At 36.4% G+C, this 17,116-nt stretch overlaps 1 protein-coding gene across 1 annotated transcript in view; it reads right to left on the bottom strand.

The window, feature by feature from the left end:
• Positions 1 to 17,116, bottom strand: part of EYS (EGF-like photoreceptor maintenance factor) — a 1,514,868-nt gene that overhangs the window by 81,265 nt on the left and 1,416,487 nt on the right. The window lies entirely within an intron of this gene.

Raw genomic sequence — 17,116 nt, 5'->3', positions numbered from 1 at the left:
GGATAAATCTGCAAAAATACAAGACCACTGCTTGCCTCTCTAGCTTTCTTTTGTAGATTTGAGTGTAAACATCTTTCTTCTCTCTTTGTTTTTAACTTTTTCTTAGTAATATAGCAATAAATTTAGCTCAATATCCTTTATAAATGCAATTAGGGTATAAAACTATATACACGATTGCTGTTGTTTCTATTTCTATTGTTGAATAAGCTCCCTCTCGAGCATGCTTCCACACTGTTCAGTATTAACATTTAGAAATAAAAGAGTAGTAACTTACAAATGTAATTTTCATTTTCACTTAAGAGAAAAATAAGTCTCTCCTAAGATGTTATTAACAGTAATAGGTGATGATGACTTATACAGAAAACATATACTTACCTATTCTTTCTGAACTCAAGGTAATACTCAATATATGAATAAAATCAAGCTCTCTATTCAAATGGATATATAATATTCAATTCACTCCTAGGTGAATTGAAAAAACATGAAATAAATATCATTGGTTGATTGCCAATTCCGGCTTATACTAAATCATTCAAACATTCTGTGTAGATACAGAATTCCACCATTCTCACTTCTCTTTCTAGTTGTCAGAGAAAAGCTAAGAACAAACAGAATTTTACATTAAGATAAGAAAACTGATGAAAATGTGGGGCATCATTATTTCCACCAGCAAAAGAAATAGTAAAGGATCAGGATCTGAAGCAGCAGTCTTTTTAGCTGTGTAATTCTTAGAAATTAGTGCCATCTTCTGGCTTCTCAAAGTATTACTTTCAAGCCAAACCAGATAGAGTAGGATTTTTCACAGTACCATGAAATGTCAAAGAAGAAAAATCCCCAGAAGATATGGGTCACATTGTGGATCTTACAGCTTATGGCATGAACTTTGAGAATGGTATCATTTATCTGTTATTCACATTATATAAACAATGCAGATTTATACGGGACTAAATATGCTTTGTAGTTTTTTTGTATGACAAAGTAAAATTCCCAGATATCACACATGGAATATTTGAGAACTGATGTATTTGGAACACTTTTCTCATTCTTAAGTCATGAGTTTCTTCAAGTTAATGGATTTTTAGTTAAGAAATTAAGAAACATCAAGGTTGGAGTGGGTCATAATTCAAGTTCAGGGGAAATGTTAAAAAAACTTTTTAATCTATTCTTTTTTAAGCCATGGATATATAAACATATTTTTATATACTCCAAAGTAATAAAAAATAGCAATGATAATAGCTGCTGTGTTCTAGTTGTTAGGTGCCCTCTCTGAATTATTTTATTTCTCATGGTGCACCAAAGAGATGTTCTTACTCTTATATTTCTACCTGATAGATAAGGCTCAGAGAGGTTAGGCCACACAGCAAAATAATGGCAGAGTTAGGATTTGAACCCCAAGTCATCTGATTCCAAAGCCTGTGTTCTTTATAATGATGGGTGGGATATTCATGATGTTGGCTGATTTAAGGATTATTGATACATATTTATATTATTCAAGTTTGTATCCAAATTGATTTCATACAAATTTGTCTTATTTCCTTGTCCATGTCCTTGGACCCAAGAAAATTGGCAGTAGTCTTATATTCTCTCTTTCAGATTTAATCGAAATGTAAATACATTTAACTGCCCTGCAGTGCCAACTATTTTACTGGTACTCAATATATACCAGTGAATTTATCAATAGGTAAGTTTTAATAGGAACATAATTATTTAATAATATGCAGAGAATATAAGTGAAAAGTAGTGGTTAAAAGATCAGTATGTTTGTAAAGTTTTCTAAGTGTTTGAATATTTGACATGCACACATATTTATATTCCAGATGATTAACTATAATTTTCATTTTGTTTTGGCATTATGGAGAAATAGTTTAGAAGAAGCAAAATCTAGCAAGGACCCCCAAAATAAAGATGATTTATCAATAAAGCTGATTTATCAAAATAATAAGGCTGATGTACTCTGTGAGAAAGACGTAAGAAATATGTACTAGAGATACTAGTGGGAAATTATTTTTAAGACATCTATAGTTTAACTGTTGATGTGCTGGAAAAAAGCAGTAGTATATTGCAAAACAATAACATTTCTGGGGACTACAACACCTGACGTTTCAAATGCATAGAATAAAGGGAAGATTTTATGTTAATAAATATGGTATGAGAGATTATTCTAAGTCATATTCCTAATAAAACAAAAAAATCATCAGTCATAATTTGTGTTGTTTAAATTTTGCATAAGAGTATTATTTTTGAATGGAAAATATCTTATATATAAAAGCCCCAGGACTTCATGTACTAATAGTGAGTAAGTACCTAATTCAAACTATAATGGTATATAACAAAACTACACAAAAAGGACTAGAATATTAAGAATTAGAGGCATAATATGCAAACAACAATTAGGAAACATAATGAAATAAAATATTTTATTTGTTATGGCATGAAATGCCTGGAATAAAACTTACCTATTAGGTTTCTTAAAGGTTATACTCAACAGAAACTGACTCTGGCTATCCTGAGCAGGAAAGGAATTTATGGGCAGGTGATAGGCTAGCTCATGGAATCAACAGGAAGACTGGAGAACTGGTGGGTAGATATTTCTGGTTGGCTGAAATAAAGGGACGTTGGCAATTCAAACATAGCCAAGTTCACATTGTGTGAACAGTGTCATCAGAATGTAGTCATTGTTATCTCTAGGGCTGGGGACAGCTATGTGGCCACCTCAGCTACAAATAATTTTTAAGTATCATTCTCTCTTTGGATGACTTTCTTACCATTTGAATCCCAGGGTATCTCATCAGCCTATCATAGGTCATGTGTGTGCACATAAATAGGAAGGAAGTGCTGTGTAGCCAAAAACAAAAACAAAACACAATAACCAATAGATGTCTCTCAGAGACCGTTGGTTATTTAGTGTCAATACACATTCTTTTTCTAGTACTTGCATTTTCAAATTAAAACTTCCTTCTGTGACAAAGGAGCCAGGAATATACAATGGGAAAAAGACAGTCTCATCAATAAATAGTGTGGGGAAAACTGGACAGCCACATGCAGAAGAATGAAACTAGACCATAGAGGGTAAGCTTCTTGACATTGGTCTAGGCAATGTTTTTTTGGATTTGACACCAAAAGCAAAAGCAACAAAAGCAAAAATAAACAAGTGGGACTATAGCAAACTAAAAAGCTTCCACACAGCCAAGGAAATGATCAACAAAATAAAAAGACAACCTCCTAAGTAGGGGAAAATACTTGCAAATTATGTATGTGATAAGGGGCTAATATCCAAAAAATATAAAAAATTCATACAACTCAATAGCAAAAAGAAAAAAATCTGATTTAAAATTGGGCAGAGGATCTGAATAGGCATTTTTTCAAAGAAGACGTACAAATGACCAATTGGCACATGAAAAGGTATGCAACATCACTAATCAGGAAAATACAAATCAAAACCACAATGAGATATCACCTCACACCTGTCAGAATGGCTACTGTCAAAATGACAAGAAATAACAAGGGTTAGTGTGGTTGTGGGGAAAAGGCAACATTGTGCACTCCTGGTAGGAATGTAAATTGGAGCAGCCACTATGAAAAACAATATGCAATTTTCTCAAAAAGTTAAAAATCGAACAAGCCATATGATCCAGTAATTCTTCTGGGTATTATCCAAACAAAATAAAAACACCAACTGAAACAGATACATTTTCATATTCACTGTGGCATTATTTATAGTAGTCGGGATATGGAAATGACCTAAGTGTCCATCGTTGGTGAAGGAATAAAGAAGATGTGGTATATATATGTATAATGGAACATTATCCAGCCATAAAAAAGAAGGAAATCTTGCCATTTGTGACAACATGGATGGACCTTGACGGCATTAACTTAAGTGAAATAAGTCATACAGGGAAAGACAAATACTGTTAGTCTCACTTATGTATGGAATCTAAAACAAACAAAAACTGAGCTCATAAACACAGTGAATATACTGGTGGTTGCCAGAGGCAGGAGGAGGAGGAACAAAATATGTGAAGGGGGTTAAAAGGTACAAGCTTCCAGTTAGAAAATAAAAGTCACAGGGATGTACCATAGAGTATGATGACTATAGTTGATAATACTGTATTCTATACTTGAAAGTTGGTAAGAGAGTAGATCTTGAAAGTTCTCATTGTTTGAGAAAAAATTTATGACTATACATGGTAACAGGTGTTAATTTGACTTATTATGATGATCATTTTGCAATATATACAGATAGAGAATCATGATATGGTACACCTGAAACTAATCTAGTATTATGTCAATTATATCTCAATAAAAACAAAAAGCAAGACAAAACAAAAACTTCCTTCTGACATAATGCAACAATCTTACATAATTTTCAAAAGCCACTCTCTTTTCCAAAATGGAGTCTTTTTAAAGTCTTTTCTTTGATTGCATTTTGTTGCAAGTAAACAATCTCTGCATAGTGGCCATTTTTTCCTCATTTTATGTTGTGATCCTGTCCTATTATGGATAAGGTCTCAATAGTACTAAACCCAAGTGCTTTATATAGAGACCAGGGTGCACATGACTGCTGTAATGATATGTGTGACTTTTAGGTGACAAAATCAAAGGTGCTGCTAATACTACTTTGGTTTGCTGCTCATCAGAGTTGACAAGAGGTGGTCCAAAGGAAGGAACTTGATATGGATAGCTAATTATAATGGGGGAACAAGAAAGACAAAGGAGGATGGTGAGGCCACACAGACACTGGCAATAGCTAAGCAGGTGACAGCAGCTGCCATCACTAAGGCTGACAGGACAAGAGTAAGGCCTGGTGTTTCTGAAAGCCCAAGAGCCAGACCACCTGGCAGAAGCTAGATCCTTCCCTGGGGCTGCTCATCAGGACATGGGACCAGGGGTGGGAAGGCCAGGAACCAATGGAGGAATCGGCCACTTGTAGACATGCCACCTGAAGCAGGGGATGGGAGAGAAATACTCTGGATTTTCTCTTCCTCCTACCCCCCCTCCCCCGGTCTTCTTCCTTTTGTAGGGAAAATGAGACATGGATCTTGGAGAAAAATAGGCAAGTGCCTGGTACACATTGCAATGAAAGCAACCCTGAGGCTACAATCCTTATTTCCAAAACTGGCCAGAAGGCCACTTCTGATCTTGTCCCTCTGCTCCTTGAATGCTATTTCCTTTCATGTAGGGGAAGCAAATTTAAATTCTTCCCTCTGTCTTCTTACGTGAGCCCTGACACTGATGAGAGTGTATGCTTGGTGTGATGATGCAAGCCTTCCTTCCTGAGAGCCCCAGCCATGATGGGCCTGCAGTTTAGGGCTTCATGAGGCCTCTATTAACTCTTACTGCTGGATGTGTGAGGTACCCCAGGGTGGACTTCTTGCCTTTTGTAGGTATGCATATGTGTGTGTATGTGTGTGTGCACCTACATCATGGCCTCCTTTAGTACTCTAGTGAAGCCAATGGCAATGCTCCTCAGAGTAATGTTTCTAGGGGTGCCCGGGTGGCTCAGCTGGTTGAGTATCTGCTCTCTGCTCAGGCCATGATCTCAGGATCCTGGGACTGAGCCTTGCATTGGGCTCCCTGCTCAGAGGGGAGTCTCCTCCTCCTTCTCCTTCTGCCTGACGCTCACTGCCTACTTGTGCTCTCTGTCTGTCAAATAAATAAATAAAACTTTTTAAAAAAATCTTAAAAAAATAATGTTTCTAGATTGATGAAGTAAAATACATACGATTATAAAAGAACCTCACCTTTTTGAAATATACTTAATAAAATATACCAAGAACTTTGTAATCAAGTAAAATTATGCTTCTTTCATAATTCATATAAATAACAAGATCTAGCAGCAGGTAGAATGACCAGCAATTTCAAATTGCAAGCAACACAAAAATATTTTAATAGAGTGTACAACAAATTGTAATATAAAGAGATCTGATTTCTTCCCATGATAAAGTACAGTTATTGCTGACATGACTGGATTGTTGCTGCCATTCATAATTAAGAATTTGTTAAATTTCTGTTGCAGGTGTAAAAAGATGTAGTTTTTTCCCCTCATCCACATTCACAGCTTCTTTGACCTAGAGAATCACCTGACTTCTGTCAGAATACTTTTCCCTCACATGCCAACACACCTCAGTGTTTGCTTAAACTCTCCCTTCTTACTGAGGTCTATCTTGTCCTACTTTGCCCATTACATTTAATCTCACCTTTCCCTTGTGCCATGTAACTTTAAAAATGCTGTCTTGACCCAGTTTGGAGGCCCTGGTGAAAGGCTGTTCAGTTCCTTTCTTGAGAAGCTGAGTCCACACTTGTGGGCACTCCACTCGCTTGTTAGGCTCCGGAGAACTTACTTACGCAACCCCCTGATCCCCGGGGCCAGGTACCAGACAATAGGAACAGCCACTGTTTCTCAGAGCCCAGGAGATTGTTCAAAAGAGCCAATCCACAGGCACCCTTGAAATCTCAATCACTCCAGTTGCCACATATAAACTGTCTTCTATAGCTCTGGGTTGCTGTTAACACCATCCTTTGTACACAACCCAGTGTGTGGCCCTGTGTGACAACCTTCTTTTGTTTGGGGCTGTAAGTGGCCAAAAGTTCCACCTTTCATCCATTTGAGTGCATTGTCCTGCCATCAAAAAAAAAAAAATCTTTAAAACTTATAAAACAATTTGATTTCTCCTTGGCATATCCTTTCTCTCCTTTTCTTCTCTACTTTTTTGTTTACCTGGTTTGTTTGTTCACCCTTAGTGTTGATTACCTTTTAACAATTCCCTAGAAAGTCTCACCCCACAGTGGAATGGGAAGTTTAAGGTGGGATCTCATTTTTGTTCTCTGCTGTGTCCCAAGCACGTGGACAGTGTCTGACACATAACAGGCTCTCCATGTAGCGAATGAAGTCAGGGATCTCCATCCTGTGCCCTCTTGTGGTCACTCTGGGCAACATCTTCGCTTGAAGGACATAAACCTTTTGTGCATGAACAAAGTACAAGATAGGTGGCTATTGTAGTTTCTGATTCAATGGGGACATTACTGGCTCTCTTGGTAAGAGCTTTTCTCTTTTGGAGGCCCAAAGCTTCTAAGCTAGTGGAGCTCAGACATATGGAAAGGAGAAAAGTTGTGAGGAGGTGTTCAGGGGTAATCATGAGAGGGATTACCCTTCTGCAACTGCATGGTTCCTGAATCTGTGTAAGAAGGCTGTGGAAGGTAGTGTTGCATACTAGTGATGGCTACAAAGCATACCTGGCGTCTTGCAAAACGGCATCATGATCCTGATAGGTGGCTCAGGTGGTGCTGTTATAGACTATTTTGCCATTTGAAAAGCCATTCTAAAAACCCAAAATAAACTACTGGAACTACATCAAAATAATAAGCTTTTGCACAGTGAAGGAAACCATCAACCAAACAGGAAACCTACTGTATGGGAGAAGATATTTGTAAGTGATTTATCTGATAAGGGATTAATATCCAAAATATATACAGAACTTAAACAACTCAACACCAAAAAAATAATCTGATTAAGAAATCAGAAGAGGATCTGAATAGATATTTTTCTAAAGAAGATGTACAGATGGCCAACAAACATGAAAAAATGCTCAACATCAGTGATCATTAGGGAAATGCAAATCAAAACCACGAGATATCCACCTTACATCTGCCCAAATGACTAAAATGAATAAACAAAAAAGATAAGAAATAGCAAGTGTTAGCAAGGATGTGAAGAAAAAGGAACTCTTTTTTTTTTAATTTTTATTTTATTTATTTATGATAAGCACACAGTGAGAGAGAGAGAGAGGCAGAGACACAGGCAGAGGGAGAAGCAGGCTCCATGCACCGGGAGCCCGATGTGGGATTCGATCCCGGGTCTCCAGGATCGCGCCCTGGGCCAAAGACAGGCGCTAAACCGCTGCGCCACACAGGGATCCCGAAAAAGGAACTCTTGTACACTGTTGGTGGCAATGTAAATTGGTACAGCCACTATGGAAAATGTATGGAAGTTTCCTCAAAAATTAAAAATAGAAATGCCAGGGGATCCCTGGTGGCTCAGCGGTTTAGCGCCTGCCTCTGGCCCAGGGTGTGATCCTGGAGTCCAGGGATCGAGTCCCACGTCGGGCTCCCTGCATGGAGCCTGCTTCTCCCTCTGCCTGTGTCTCTGCATCTCTCTCCCTCTTTCTGTGTATCTCATGAATAAATAAATAAAAATCTTAAAAAAAATGGAAATGCCATACTATCCAATTTTTCACTACTGGGTATTTACCTGAAGAAAATGAAAACAGTAATTTGAAAAGATATATACATCTTTAAGTTTATTGCAGCATTATTTATAATAACTAAGACATGGGAGCAACCTAAATGTTCACTAACAGACGAATGGATAAGGAAGATGTGGTATATATTACGCTGCCATTGAAAAGAATGAAATTTTGCCATTTGCAATGATGTGGATGGAGCTAGAGTATTTATGCTAAGTGAAATAGGTCAGAGAAAGACAAATACATGATTTCGCTGATATGTGGAATCTAAAAAAAAAACCCAAATGACTAATGAACAAACAAAAAGCAGAATCAGACCTATAAATACAGAGAACAAATGATGGTTGCCAGAGGGGAGAAGGGTGGGGGGATGAGCAAAATGGGTGAGGACGGGGAGTGGGAAATACAGGCTTCGGGTATGGAAAGAATAAGCCACAGGGATAAGAGGCCAAGTATTAGAAATACAGTCAATGATACTGTAACAGTGTTACATGGTGACAGATGGTTGCTACATTTGTGGTTTAGCATCCCATAATGTATAAACTTGTGGAATCACTGGGTTGTATGCCTGAAACGACTGTAACATTCTATACCAACTATACTAAGACAAACTAACAAACACAACAGCTTTTTGATGGTAAGTTTCTTAACAAGACCAGTATCTGTCATTACTTAATTTCTTTTCCTGTAAAAAAACACAAAACCCGTTGATTAGAAGTAATGTTGCTCAGAATACCATGATGCTTTATGCTGTACTGACTGAGTTATCAGTAGAAGTGCCGGAGGAAGCATGGCTGGTAGAACAAATGATCAGGCTGAAGGACAAACTCTTGCCCTTCCCACAATGTAATCAACCTGCCACTGAGGGTAGTCCCTGAAGCCCTAAGGCTATATCAAGGGTCAGGATTGTTTGTAGCCATTGGGAAATGAAGATTCAGAGGTGCCACTTCTGAAATCATTTTTATTAGGCAAAGTCAATGCTGAGGCTTCACATCACCTCAGATTCTTCTACCACAACCATTTCCACGTGCAGCCAGATTGCGTTCTAAATCCTCCAACAACCTCTATTTCTTCCAACAAAAAAATACGTGTAATATTTTTCTCACATCCATTCCAGTCATAGGTATCATCGCTTTTTCTAGGTTTTGACAGATTGATGAGAGTGATTTGTCTAGATACTACTTCAATCACATTTCTCTGATTACTAGTGAACAACTTTTATACGTTGGCTATCTCTTTAGTGCAATACATTAGTATCCTTTACTCATTTTTTCTTTTGAGTTTATTTTCAGAACTCTTAAGAACTGTCGATATTATATTCTTTTTCTATCACATTGCAAGTAGTTTCTCCAAATCTTTGTTTTTCTACTGGCTTTAGATGTGATACTCTTTGCAACTCAAACTTTACTTTTTAAAATATTCTTTTTCTTTAAATTTATGATAGTCACAGAGAGAGAGAGAGAGAGAGAGAGAGAGAGGCAGAGACATAGGCAGAGGGAGAAGCAGGCTCCATGCACCGGGAGCCCGACGTGGGATTCGATCCCGGGTCTCCAGGATCGCGCCCTGGGCCAAAGGCAGGCGCCAAACCGCTGCGCCACCCAGGGATCCCTACATTTCATTTTAGTACATAATGTAAGAGAGGTCCTACTTATTTTTTTTTTCCAGTTGGAGAACAGGTTGTGCCGGTTCCATTTATTACACAAGACGTTCATTATTGAGTAATTTTGTCATCCACTGTATTATCATATATACTGGGATCTTTTGCTGGCTTGTCTCTTTGTCCTACTGACATAGTTTTATCTTACTATGGCACGACCATATTAATAATGATGATAGTGGTTTAACGTGCATTCTTATATCTGGCAAGGCAAGTTGCCCTCACATTTCTTCTCTTTAAGATATTTTTACTGGATCATAATGGGTTACTTTTACATATATTATTCTATGTAAGGTTCAAAAGCTGTGAAATTTTATTGGAATTCTTTTTTATATACTATATTTGAGAAAATTGTTTTTTTTTTTTTTTTTTTTTTTTTGGCATTTTCTTCCCATCCAGGAATGTGGTATTTTTTTTTCCTAGCCACTCATGTCTCATTTTAACATCACTAAGGTTTTATCATTTTCTACATAGAAGTCCTGGACCTTTCTCATGAAATTTATTATAAATATTTTGTGATATTTTTGGTCACAATTGTGAGTAAAAATAATTTTTTACTTCTACATCTAGGTTGGAGGGCACCTGGATGGCTCAGTTGGTTAAGCGACTGCCTTCAGCTCGGGTAGTGATGGTAGGGTCCTGGGATTGAGCCTCACATTGGGCTCCTTACTCAGCGGGAAGTCTGCTTCTCCCTCTCCCTCTGCCACTCTCCCTGCTTGTGCTTTCTTGCTTGCATTCTCTCTCTCCATCAAATAAATAAAATCTTAAACAAAAAAGTTACATCTAGGTTGGTTTTGCTAGTGTAGCAAGATATAAAAATAGAAGTTTCAGCTGAAATACAAAGAAAATAGAAACGACACGTCATCAGACCGAGATAACCAGGATCTACAAAGCAGGTGGTTGAAATTCAGCTGGTGACTCCTGCATTTGTCATCTCACTGAGGGTGTGAAAGACTTATGAAGGCCTTTTCTTTCACTTTGTCACCTCAAGTCAAGAGGGGGGAGGTTTTAGGAACACAACTTGTAGAAATAATGTGTGTTCCTGAATTTTGGGGTGAGGGGACACTGTGGACTGGCTCCTACTTGGATAGTGTAAAGGTTGAGAGACTGGATGGCTGCACTGAAGGAGAGAGCAGATGAGTCTGATTCTTGACTGGGATGGGTCAGCACTCCCAGAGATTGTTGTGGAAAAGATGTGTGAATGTTTGCTTTGTGTCTGATGTGGGTCATGTATGAGACAGAGACATCGAGGTGATTTTAAGTTCTGACCAAAAGAACCACCTCAAGAGGTGAAAAGCCCCCAGGAGGGAAAGCTAGAGGTGTCACTAGATTGCTAGCGATACAACCAGCTGGAAAAGAGATGCCTTCTGGTTTTTTGGAGACCTCACTTGCCCCAAAAGACAAGGTTGGTTTTAAATATCTGCCAAATCCAGAGATCTGAGAAGCAAAATCAGCATGACCTTATTAGTCAAGAAAGAAGTTTCCCATCTCCTTTCTCCCCCAGCTCCCTGTGAAACAATCTGGAACTGCAGTTAGTAAAGGAGGGGAGGAAGGATTTAAGTTTCCTTTTTCTCTGACTTTAGACTTTCTACCTGACTCAGCCCCCACTTGGGAAAGCACAAAGTTTAAAGCAAACAGATTTGCTTACCACGTAAAAATGGATGACCTCATTACTGTGTGGAAATGATAGTTTGTGACCCCGGAAGGACCACATCTAAATCTTCACTTGAAAAAAGGAATAACACCACTGAACAAATTTTAAAGGGAGAATGGAAGACAAAGTGAAGTTGCTTTACGTTTTCATGTGTCCATGCTATTATGAAAAAGAGCTACTGACTTATTTTTTGTCTGGTAACTAGCAACAGCACCAGATTTTCTCATTTAAATGATATAAATAAGAAATAGACTTGTATCTTCCTTTCCAGTGTTAAGACAAATTTTCTTTTTTTTTTTTTTCTCACTGCATTTGCTTGGACTGTCCTGACAATGGTGAATAAATAACAGTAATAGTAGGTATACTTGTCAAGTTTTGATTTTAACTGAAAATGTTCTGGTGTTTGCCCATTAGGAATAATATATGGTTTTGGTTTTAAGTTAGCCTTAAGTTTTAGTATTTTTATTCAAAATTTAGTTTCTATTTCCGTTTTTTTAGTTTCTTCATAAACAATAAAACAATAAAGCCCATCTGCTGAATTCGGTTGAATGCCTTATCTGTATCTATTGAGTGACATTTCATTATCTATTGATAGGATCAGAAGTTAACTTGCTTTAATATTTTTATTTGATTTTGAATTATATTGATAAATTTCCTGGCATTGAATCATCAGTCTTATATGCTCAGAATATTTCTAACTCAATCATAATCATGTAATATTTTGGTACTTTGTTGGAGTATACTTGCTAAAATTTAGCCTTTGTTGTTGTTATTTGTTTTTGCCTCTAAAGTCAGTTATTTATTTATTTATTTATTTATTTATTTATTTATTACATTTGTTTTTATTTAAGTTCAAATTGACAACATATAGTATATCACCCAGTGCTCATCCCATCAAGTGCCCTCCTCAGTGCCCGTCACCCAGTTACCTTATCCTCCCACCCACCTCCCCTTCTGCAACCCTTTGTTTCCCAGAGTTAGGAGTCTCTCATGATTTGTCTCCCTCTCTAATTTTTCCCACTCAGTTCTCCTCCTCTCCCTCATAATCCCTTTCACTATTTCTTATATCCCATGTATGAGTGCAACCATATGATGATTGTCCTTCTCCCATTGACTTATTTCACTGAGCATAATACCCTCCAGTTCCATCCATGTCAAAGCAAATGGTGGGTATTTGTGTCTTCTGATGGCTGAGTAATATTCCATTGTATACATACGCCACATCTTTATCCATTCATCTATCGAAGGACATCGTGGCTCCTTCTACAATTTGGCTATTGTGGACATTGCTACTATGAACATTGGGGTGCAGGTGTCCCAGCATTTCACCACATCTGTATCTTTGGGGTAAATACTCAGTAGTACAATTGCTGGGTCATAGGGTAGCTTTATCTAGAGGCTCAAGTGAGATTGGTCTATAGTTTTCTCTTCTTCGTGTCATGGTTATTTATCACAATGAATTGAGAAACATTTGCTTTTTTTTGGTTTGGAAAAACATGAATAAAACTGAAATAATTTGTTCTTAATAGATAAAATACATCTAAGTATGTATCATTGAAGTGACTTTTAAAATAGTAGATATTTTGGGGTGCCTGGCTAGCTTAAAGGAGCTCAACTCTTGATCTCAGAGTTGTGAGTTTGAGCCCCACTTTGGGGGTACGGTTTACTTAAAAAAATATAGTAGATATTTCATTACCTTCCGAATGCTAATATAGTAATTAAACAATTATTTTTTTCACAAATAATTACTCAGGTTGAGTATTTATAGTTTGGTATAAAACATTCATTTTCTCTAAGTTTTAAAGGTGTTTGCAATGGATGTACATATTTTATCCTTTAAATTTCTTTTTCTTCTTTATCTGTGTTCCCATCATATTCTCATTCCTAATCTTATTTTTTTTTTACCCCTTTTAATTTAATCACTCTCTTGAGGAATCTTTTTGGCTTTATAAAAAAACAAGGTCTTTTATATTTTATTTATATTTTATTTATTGTAGTATCATCAATTCCCTTTTTTCCAATTTATTTTTATTTCAATATTTTATATCTTAATATGGGTGATTGCTTACTTCCTATATTTTTATCTTTTCTCTTTAGTTCTATTTTATTTCTTTCAGCTTTCTCTGTTCCTAAGTTATTATCTTTTATTATTATTTTAAAAATATTTCTTAATATTAACACTAAATTCTTATATTTTATGTTTCTCCTGGATTCACTTTGTTTTAATCATGTCTCAGAGTTTGAAGATACTGATCTTCAGGCTCCTGCCTGATGCATAAAGGAGAAATCTACCCTGCTGGTGTCCTCTTAGAACTTCAGACCCTACTTTCACAAGCTGCCTACCAACCTCAGACTATGCCTATCAAAAAGGACAGATTGGAATTGGGAATAAAGGAGGATATCTTCCCCAAATCCCTTCTTTACATTTACAATGGAAGTATAATACACAATAGGCAAGTTGTAAATAAAACTTTAAAAATCATTGAGACATAAAATAAGTTTGTAATAAGAAGAAATACAAATAATGTTTAAGAACAGAGCTTTCCTATGACCCAGCAATTACAATACTAGGAATCTACCCCAAAGATACAAACGTAGTGATCTGAAGGCGGCACCTGGACCCCAATATTTACAGCAACAATGTCCACAACAGCCAAACTACGGAAAGAGCCCAGATGTCCATTGACAGATGAATTGAATGGATAAAGAAGATAAGATATATATACAATGGGATATTACTCAGCCATCAAAAAAAAGAAATCTTGCCATTTGCAATTATGTGGATAGAAATACAGGGTATTATACTAAGCAAAATAAGTCAATCAGAGAAAGTTACGTGATTTCACTCATCTGTGGAATTTAAGAAACAAAACAGGAGCATGGAGGAAGGGAGGGAAAAATAAAACAAGATGAAATCAGAAAGGGAAGCAAACCAAAAGAGACTCTTAACCTTAGGAAACAAACTGAGAGTTGCTGGAGGGCAGCTGGGTGGGGGGATGGGGTAACTGGGTGATGGGCATTAAGGAGAGCACATGATGTAATAAGCACTGGGTATCATATACAACTGATGAATCACTGACATCTACTTCTGAAACTAATAATACACAATATGTTAACTAATTGAATGTAAATAAAATACAATTAAATTAAAAATAAATATATATAATGTTGATAGGAATTTTTGATATACTAAACTTGTTAATTTCCACTAAATTATTTTATCAATCCAACGTGATTTTAATTGAAATATATTAGGCATGGAGTAAGGGCTTAGAATAAGACACAAATAAATCTGGGAGATTTTTATTATGAGAGTGGCTTTTCAAATTATTGAGAAAGAGAAGGATTATTCAGTAACTATTAAGGTAAACTAATCATTAGGATGAAGGAGAATTCTTTAAGTTACTCCAAATCCCAAAATATATACTCCAGCTGGATAAAAAAAATTAAACTAAAAAATGAAACCATAATAGCTTTAAAAATAAAAAGCATGGGTTGATATAATTTTAATCTTTCTAAACTGGCTATTGTAAAAGAAAGCAGAGAGTGACAAATTTGGCTACTTAAAATTGAAAAAGCTTCTTTATGCCAAGAATGAGGGAAAACAAAATCAAGACAAATGGATTCTGCAAGTGGGTATAACATTTTTTGATTATCCATTCTTCTGTCGATATACATTTGAGTTGCTTTCATTTTTTTTGGCTATTATGAATAATGTGCTATGAACACTCCTATATAGGTTCTTGTAGATACATGTTTTCATTTGTCTTGAGTATGTTCTGGGAGTAGAATTGCTGGGTGGTACAGTAACTCCGTCAAACATTTTGAACAATTTGTTTTCCAAATTTGTTACACTGTTTTAGGATCCCACCAACAATGTATAAAGTACTGATACACACTACAACATGGATGAACTTCAAAAACATCATAATAAGTGAAAAAAGCCAATCACAAAAGGCCATATATCATATCACTCCATTTATATTAAATGTTTAGAATAGGTAAATCCACAGAAATAGAAAATAGATTATTGGTTTCCAGGGGGTGGGGCAGGGGAATACTGAGGAGTGAAAGCTAATGGGTACTGATTTCTTCTTAGGGTGATGCAAATGTCTGAAATTAGACAGTGGTGATGGTTTCAGTGAACTGTGCATTTTAAAAAGGGCGTAGGAGTGCCTGGGTGGCTCAGTCGGTTAAGATCTGACTTTGGCTTGGGTCATGATCTCAGGGTCCTGGGATCGAGCCCCTTGTTCAGCTCCCCAGTCACAGGGGGTGGGGGGCAGTTTTCTCCCTCTCTTTCTCCCTCTGCCCCTCTCCTTGTTCATGCTCTCTCAGTCACTCCATCAAACAAATAAATACAATCTTTATAAATAAATAAATAAATAAATAAATAAATAAATAAATAAATAAATAAAAAATAAATGATATATGTTATTGTAAGCAAATTGTATCTCAATAAAATTATTATTTAAAAAAAGACAAATGGGGAACAGAAAGAATCCTTTTATCACAACACACATGACAGCCAAAATGCCTTTTTTCCCTAATTACCAGGAACTTATTCAAACATAAAGCAAGAATAAACAATCCAAGTAGCATCATGCTGGCCAATGTTTAACAACTTTTCCGAGGGCATGGGGCCTGGTGAGGCAAGCCCTTATTTGCAGGGTTAGAACTTTTTTTAAAGTTCTATTTATTTAAGTAATCTCTTTACCCCACATGGGCTTGCACTCACTACCCCAAGACTGAGATGGGAGATTGCCTCACACTCCTCTGACTGAGCCAGCCAGCAGCCCCGCAGTGTTAGTTGTTTTTAATTTTGTAAATATTCCTCTGATGGCTGCTTTCAAGCTATTGTTAACAAAACTGGATCCAGCAAACATTGCATTCAAGTAAAAATGGTCATGAAATATGAGTGAGAGATTTACAGAAATACAAGTGACACTGCTGAACCACACTTATAAATAAAAGAATGCAAATTAAAACAATGATGAGATCGTTTTTAAAAATCCCAATGTGGCTAAAAAATTTTGAGAAAAGATACTCTCCTAGTCTCATATTTTGGTGGGAACACAAATTGTTTGAAGGGCAAGTTTGGCAAAATCTTTTAAGTTAGACATGAATATGTTATTCGACCCAATAATTACACCAATAAAATACATGTCCTGCTGAATACTTCCTAGGGAAACAACTTCTCTAAGCTCTTGGGGGAACATAAGAAGTGAACATTTTGTCTTTTCCAAAAAAAGAATCTAAAGCCTCTAACAAATTGAAAAAAATTAAACATAAAGTGATTCACACAAAGTTATCAACAATAATATAGGCCATGATTAAAAGCATGACATTTTTATGAAATATCAGTATTTGTTTAATGTAGGAACAAGAAGGAAAAAGGAAAAAAATAACAATAAAAATGATCTATCAGAAATTAATGCTGAACAACGGCAACGTTGTTCTAAAAAATGGAAAGAAAATATCTAATCCACTTACATAAAAAATTCCTGTCTATAATGACCCTACTGGTAAGAAATGAAGAAGTGATTTTCAAAATAGTACCAGAAG

Source organism: Canis aureus, chromosome 7 (genome assembly GCF_053574225.1).
Source record: "Canis aureus isolate CA01 chromosome 7, VMU_Caureus_v.1.0, whole genome shotgun sequence".
Taxonomy (NCBI): Eukaryota; Metazoa; Chordata; class Mammalia; order Carnivora; family Canidae; genus Canis; species Canis aureus.
The sequence above is the reverse complement of the archived record's forward strand: the minus strand, read 5'-3'. Positions and strand labels throughout refer to the sequence as shown.